A 6,409-nucleotide genomic window follows, 5' to 3' on the forward strand; every position below is an offset into this window, starting at 1 on the left:
GTCGACTGAAGAAAACTAACACTAGAAATGTTAAAGTGTTCTTGACTCAAATATCATACACAACACGAAACCCAAGGAAACTTTGAAAACGGATGGGAAAATAGTAAACTATTTTCTGAGCCATCCTCATAGAAAGAATTTAAAGTAAATAATGTGTATGACACCACAATCAGAAGCCTTAGTTTACTGATCTGCTTGGTTCCTCAAGTGAAGTGTACAAATGAAGTTTTTTATGGGGAAAATGATTTCACAGGAAACTGTGTTCTGAAAAAAAAAAAAAAAAAAAAAAAGGTAAACTAAGGGCTGAGGACATATCCTAGTGGTAGAACACTTGACAAATATGAACCTGGCCTTGAGCTTTTTGTTTAGTTTTTTTTTTTGTTTTTTTTGTTTTTTTTGTTTTTTTTGTTTTTTTTCCTGGAGCCATAGTTTTATGTGTGTGAACAAACACGAGGTATAACGTTCTATTAAAGGTATCTTAAAATTGTTTGATTCTTAGAACCAAAGTTCTAATAAGTCAGACCACCATAGAAAGGGGCTATAAATATCATACACAACAGAAACAAAACCATTGAAAAGTCAGAGTATAAAGTTCATGGACTGAATTGCTGTGGATGGCACCCTTTCACACTGTTCCTCCCTTCTTTCAATATTGATTAAACATTTTGAGCTGAAGTTCCTCACAAAATAAAGAAAATGACATTTTTCTTAGCGGGTCACTGTACTCATGGAACAAAACATGTAGATATAAAATCATGCGTATATCCAGTGTGGACAATCAGGTAATGTCAGCTATGTTTCCTATCACTTCTTTTAGAATTGTGTGTGGGAAATCACTGTGAATTTCTTCATATTTCCTGCTTTATGTATAGAATTCTCTCTCTCTCTCTCTCTCTCTCTCTCTGTGTGTGTGTGTGTGTGTGTGTGTGTGTGTGTGTGTATGCTTGGAGAATTTGAAAACATCCAGGTATCGCAAAGCCCTATACCTCTCGAAATGTTAAATAGTGAAGACAATTGGCTCATAAGTTTACTCAGCATCAAGATCTCAGAATAATGTCAGCGTAGCTTCTTGGAAAATAAAATTATTAGTTGAATTTTCAGCCATTGTGTCTCTTGGTATCTTACATATGCTACAGGAAAAAGTGCTTATCTTTATGGTTACATGTGTTACTTAGAGGGAAAATAATGCCAAGTCATGTAATTTTCAAGGAAATAACAATGACCTAATTGTACCCTTGTTGATCTTAATATGAAACATGAAAAATAACCTTAGAGTCTTCCAAAGATGCCCAAGTACTCCTAGTGAGAGCAGTAGGGAGCAAGAGAATCTGGTAGCAGCAGTACATCAAAAAGCTATTTACATTTTGAAGGACAAGATTTAATTAATAGTGTTACAGCTGTGAAGTCAATGTGCAGATTTGAGTTGCAAGCACGAGGGACCATTATATTTATTTAACGTGTCACTTAGCCCAATGATCCCCACTTTTATGCTAATGCATGGTAATAAACATACATCCCCAAGTGTTGACTGAGTATTGTTCATGGCTGTTACTTATTCTACTGATGAGCATGATAATAGTGTTCAGTTAAAACATGCTTACTTTATTCTGTCCTTAAATAGGTACATTCCATACATTGCTCCATTTGTTTTTTTTTTTCAACAGCCCTATTAGATTGATGCTAACATTATCTTTGTCTTACTTAAAAGGAAACCAAGACTTTAACAAAATGAGTAATGTGCCATGGGCTGTGCTTTCTGTGAAATAGTCAATTGTTAGTCTTTATCTTCCCATCCAAAACCTCTTCCATTGAAAGAGTACCTCTATTACTTTAAAGTATGAAAGTAGCTATCTTATTCCTGTTCAATTCCTTTGTCCCACTGGTGAGAGAGACATGTGTCTGTGAAGGAATGGTATGGAATAGTCTAATAGTCTAATATTCTCTTATATGTCTTGTGGCATAATGTACTTTTTTTCTTATTACTATCCACAAAAAAATGTGAGTTTTTATTCAAATATAGGATGCATAAAACAAAAAACATGCCTTAAAATTTGATAAAGGAAGTCATCTAACAGCACAATTATTTTTCTGTGAGAAAACCCACAGACGAAGTACAAATTAATACAAAAGATTTATTGATCAAAGGGCTTAATCTATTTACTGAAGTCATACCAAAGGAAAAATATTTTCAAGCATCAAACAATTATTTCTAAGAAAGGAAACTCTTGATTGGTAGAACAACTGATTAGCATGAGCTTTGTCTGGGTTTCCCTCCCAACACAAAAATTATCTAAAGTAATGGAAAATCCAGAGTGTGAAAAATTGTAATTATAAAAGCAAATAAGCTTTTTAAAAGGAAAGCTGAGTAATAATGATGACTTAAAACTAGTTCATCTAAACAGGAGCCAAAAAAGATGAAAAGCAAAGAAATCTCACACATCTGAATGAAAAACAAGATTGTTCTTCAACTCTGAACCAAAACCTATGTAGTATGAAAAAAATGGGCAACATTTTCAAATTTTACATGTGGGGGGGGTAAGAGCATCAAGACAAGGCCATCCTCAGGTGAATATGGAAGTCAAGGCCACATTAGCGTACTAAAGGGCAGGTCACAAAATAAGTAAGTCTGGCCTGAAGTTTTTAGCCCACACATGTTATTCTACTTTTTCAAAGCATAACCAACATTGGCATTTAGGAGTTACATTAAAAAAATATCTCAGTTAGGTGTGGCACATACTTTAATCCCAGGAGTCTGGTGTCAGAGGCAAGCAGATTGCTGAGTTTGAAGTAACTTCAGGTCAATTAAGGATACATACTAAGACTGTTTCAAAAAACCTAAAATCAAATCCAGGAATGCTGGTGTAAACCTTCATTCCCAGCACTCAGGAATCAGAGACAGCAGGATCTATCTGTGAGCTCAAAGCTAGCCTGGTTTGCATAGCAGGATCCAAGACTTTGAGGGCTACATAGAAAGAATGTGTCAAAAAACCAAACCAAAACAATGTAGTTTTTCATTACATCAAAATTATAAAAGTTCTTTATTACCTAACCTTCAAAGGTCTTTAAAATTCGATTTTCTCCAACAGGTACAGCCTTTTATGGTATTGATAAAGATTTAAAATGATTCTTCTAAACTACTAATATTAAATGCAAACAGATTTTGTGTATCCTCTCCTCATAGTAGACAAAGTATTGTTTGGCATCATACTTTGCAAATATTTCTGTTATGACTAGCAAAACAGACTAGTACTATGAGGTCAGAACTTTTCAGAACACACTGTTATGCCATGCAACCAAAGAATAACATATTGAACAAAAAATTCAGTCCTGTGTAGCACCCAGGGAAGCAGTTCAGGTGGAGGTTGAGCAGGAGCAGCATCTGGGGCTAGCATTATCATGGAGGAGAAGATGTTCACCAAGGAGCTCCACCAAAAGATTGAGAAGCTAAACATGTGAAAGTAGCTCTGAGTTCCAGAGCTTCTTCAAAGAGGCTCAAGAAATCCTGGCAAAAGAACCCAATGTGCAAGAGGTTCGATGTCCACTCTGTGTGTGAAGATGTGTACAGGCAATTGCATGACCTCATGAAACATTTTAGACTCAGTGGCAAATATCCAGATACAAACTACTTCTTTATGATGGACTATATGGGAAGAGTATATGACTCAGTTGAAACAGTTGCATTGCTTATAGCTCTTAAGGTTTGTTACTGTGAGCATATCACCATAATTCAAGGGAACCATGACAGCAGACAGATCACACAAGTTTATTGCTTCTACAATGAGTGTTTAGGAAAATATACAATGCAAACACTTGGGAATACTTCACAGACCTTTCTAACTATCTTCCTTTCATTGCCTTGATGGATGGGCAGATCTTCTGTCTACGCAGTGTTCTCTCTGATACATAGACATAATGGATCACATCTAAGCACTTGGTTGCCTACAAGAAGTTCCTCATGAAGGTCCAATGTATGACTTGCTTTGTGGTCATATCAAGATGACTGTGGTGGCTGGGGGATACCTCCTCAAAGAGATGATTATCCCTTTGGCCAAGATATTCCGAGACATTTTACCATGGCAATGGCCTCATGTTGGTGTCCAGAATACACCAGCTGGTGATACAGGGATATAAATGGTGCTATGACTGAAAGGTAGTTACAATCTTCAGTGCTCCAAACTATTTCTGTCATTGTGGTAACCAAGATATAATCATGAAATTTGACAACACTCTTAAGTATCCTTTCTTGTAGTTTGTACCAGCACCTTGTATAGGCAAACTACATGTCACCTTACATACCGCAGACTACTTCCATCTGCTGCTCCTCATCTTGGAACAAGAGGCCCTACAAACAGAGAGGGAGCTTTCTTTACCTGGCAATGTGGTCCCAAATAATCACACAGGAACATATATTAATGACAAGCTAGCTCCTTTCAAATTTACCCATTTATATTAATCTATGCACTTCTATGTAGCTCCTGGCTTTACCTGTGGTCTAGTACACCTTGCTGCTCAGGTGGCCATCTGGCATCTCTTGATGCCACCCCTCCTCATCTGAGTCCTCAATTTTATTGTTCCACCTAACCCTATCCGGCTTGGCTATTAGTCAAAACAACTTTTATTATTACCACATGGGAGCAACATGTATTCACAGCTTACAGAAGGTTCTCCAACAGGACTCACCAGTCATGACTTCCCAATTCACCCATGTTCCTCTTATAGCTCCTTGTCAGATTTACAAGACAGCACACAAAATCATTGTTACCAGCTCCACTGCCCATAATGTACTTTTAAATTTTATTTTTAATTTTATATTCCAACTAAAGTTCCCCCTCCCACCTGTCCTCCAGCCCCCGCTTGCCTCTCCCAGCCCATCCTCCTATCCACTCCTCCCAACAGGTAAGGACTCATGTGGGAAGTTGAGAGAGTCTAGAACATTAAGTTGGGGCAGAACCAAGACCCTTCCCCTGTGCATTAAGGCTGAGCATGGCATCCCATCATAGGGAATGGACGTCAATAAGCTAGCTCATGCATCAGAGATAGATACTGGTCCTGCTGCCATGGGCCTATAAGATAGTCAAAATTTCACAACAGTTTCCCACATGCAGAAGGCCTAGTTCAGTCCCATGGAGGATCCACAGCTACTGACTGGCCCAGAGTTCATGGGTTTCTGGGAGCTTGGTTCAGCTGTCTCTGTAGATTTCTCCATAATGATCTTGACCTCCATTGCTCATGTAATCCCCCCTCCCTCTCTTCAACTGAACTGCCAGAGTTCAGCTTTGTGCTTGCTTTTTAAGAGGAGAAAAGAAGTAATATTCTGTGACTTGCCATTAGATATCATGTTTTTCATCAGCATCTTTTTATTTTTTTATTTTTGACTCTAACAGTTTTTTATTTTTCTTATTTTACATATCGATCCCAGTTCCCTCTCCCTCCCTCCTCCATCCTCCCACCCTCTCACTCCACATGTAGAGTGATGCCTTCCAGTAGGGGTCTTCTAAATCTGTCAAGTCATTTGGAGTAGGGACTAGGGCCTCCCTCCTGCCTTGAGGCTAAGGGATTATCTCTCCATGGGGAATATGCTCCCAAAGTTCCATTACATCCTGGTTCCATTGTCAAAGGTCCCTTAGACTGCCCAGGCCTTCTAACTGAGACCCATGTTCAGGGGATCTGAGTCAGACCAATGCTGGATTCCCAGCTATTAGTCTGGGGGCCCATTAGTTCCTCCTTGTTCAGGTCAGCTGTCTCTGTGGGTTTCTGTAGCCTGGTCTTATCTTCCCTCTTTGCATCTGGACATCTGCAACTAAACAATGAGCCGAACTGGAATCCAGATCTAGATCCATCAGAATCTTTTTAATTATGAAGTATAATACTCAAGGCAGCCTCCTACAGCCCCATAGTTCCAATGCCCCTTACTCTGTTGTGTTCCCTATAATATTTGTAACTTTTAAGCATATCTTAATATTTCCTTTTTATAATACTTACAGTTTACATATTACCACATATCATTGTACTATGTTTTATGTGTTATGTACTATTGTACCCATTTTTATGTGTTAAAATACTGAATTATATTAGCTGATACCTATGCACATGGCTTCAGTACCTACTATGTCTATTGGTATTACTAGCATATCTACTCAGTGTGGATGAGCAGAAACAATAGAAAGAGAGTAGGCTACAGAACCATAGAGTTAACTAACACCCTTACCTCAGAACTTCTTGTTAATAACAAAGTCCTTTGAAATGAGTTATTTAGGGCTGTGACCTGATTTACTTAGAACCCAAGACATCAAAAGCAATAACTTCCTGAAATGCTCAGCTAGAAAATAAATAAAACTTCAAAGAATATCTGGTTACTCTGCAGGTCATGTTCTATAGTTGGTGTGCTATACTGCATTTTTTTACTGTA

The 6,409-nt window shown here is 38.0% G+C and overlaps 1 pseudogene; it reads left to right on the top strand.

The window, feature by feature from the left end:
* Positions 1–3,396: 3,396 nt before the first annotated feature.
* Positions 3,397–4,453, top strand: LOC127233031 (serine/threonine-protein phosphatase 2A catalytic subunit alpha isoform-like; annotated as a pseudogene).
* Positions 4,454–6,409: the final 1,956 nt, after the last annotated feature.

This window comes from Phodopus roborovskii, unplaced genomic scaffold (assembly GCF_943737965.1).
Source record: "Phodopus roborovskii unplaced genomic scaffold, PHOROB, whole genome shotgun sequence".
In the NCBI taxonomy this organism is placed as follows: Eukaryota; Metazoa; Chordata; class Mammalia; order Rodentia; family Cricetidae; genus Phodopus; species Phodopus roborovskii.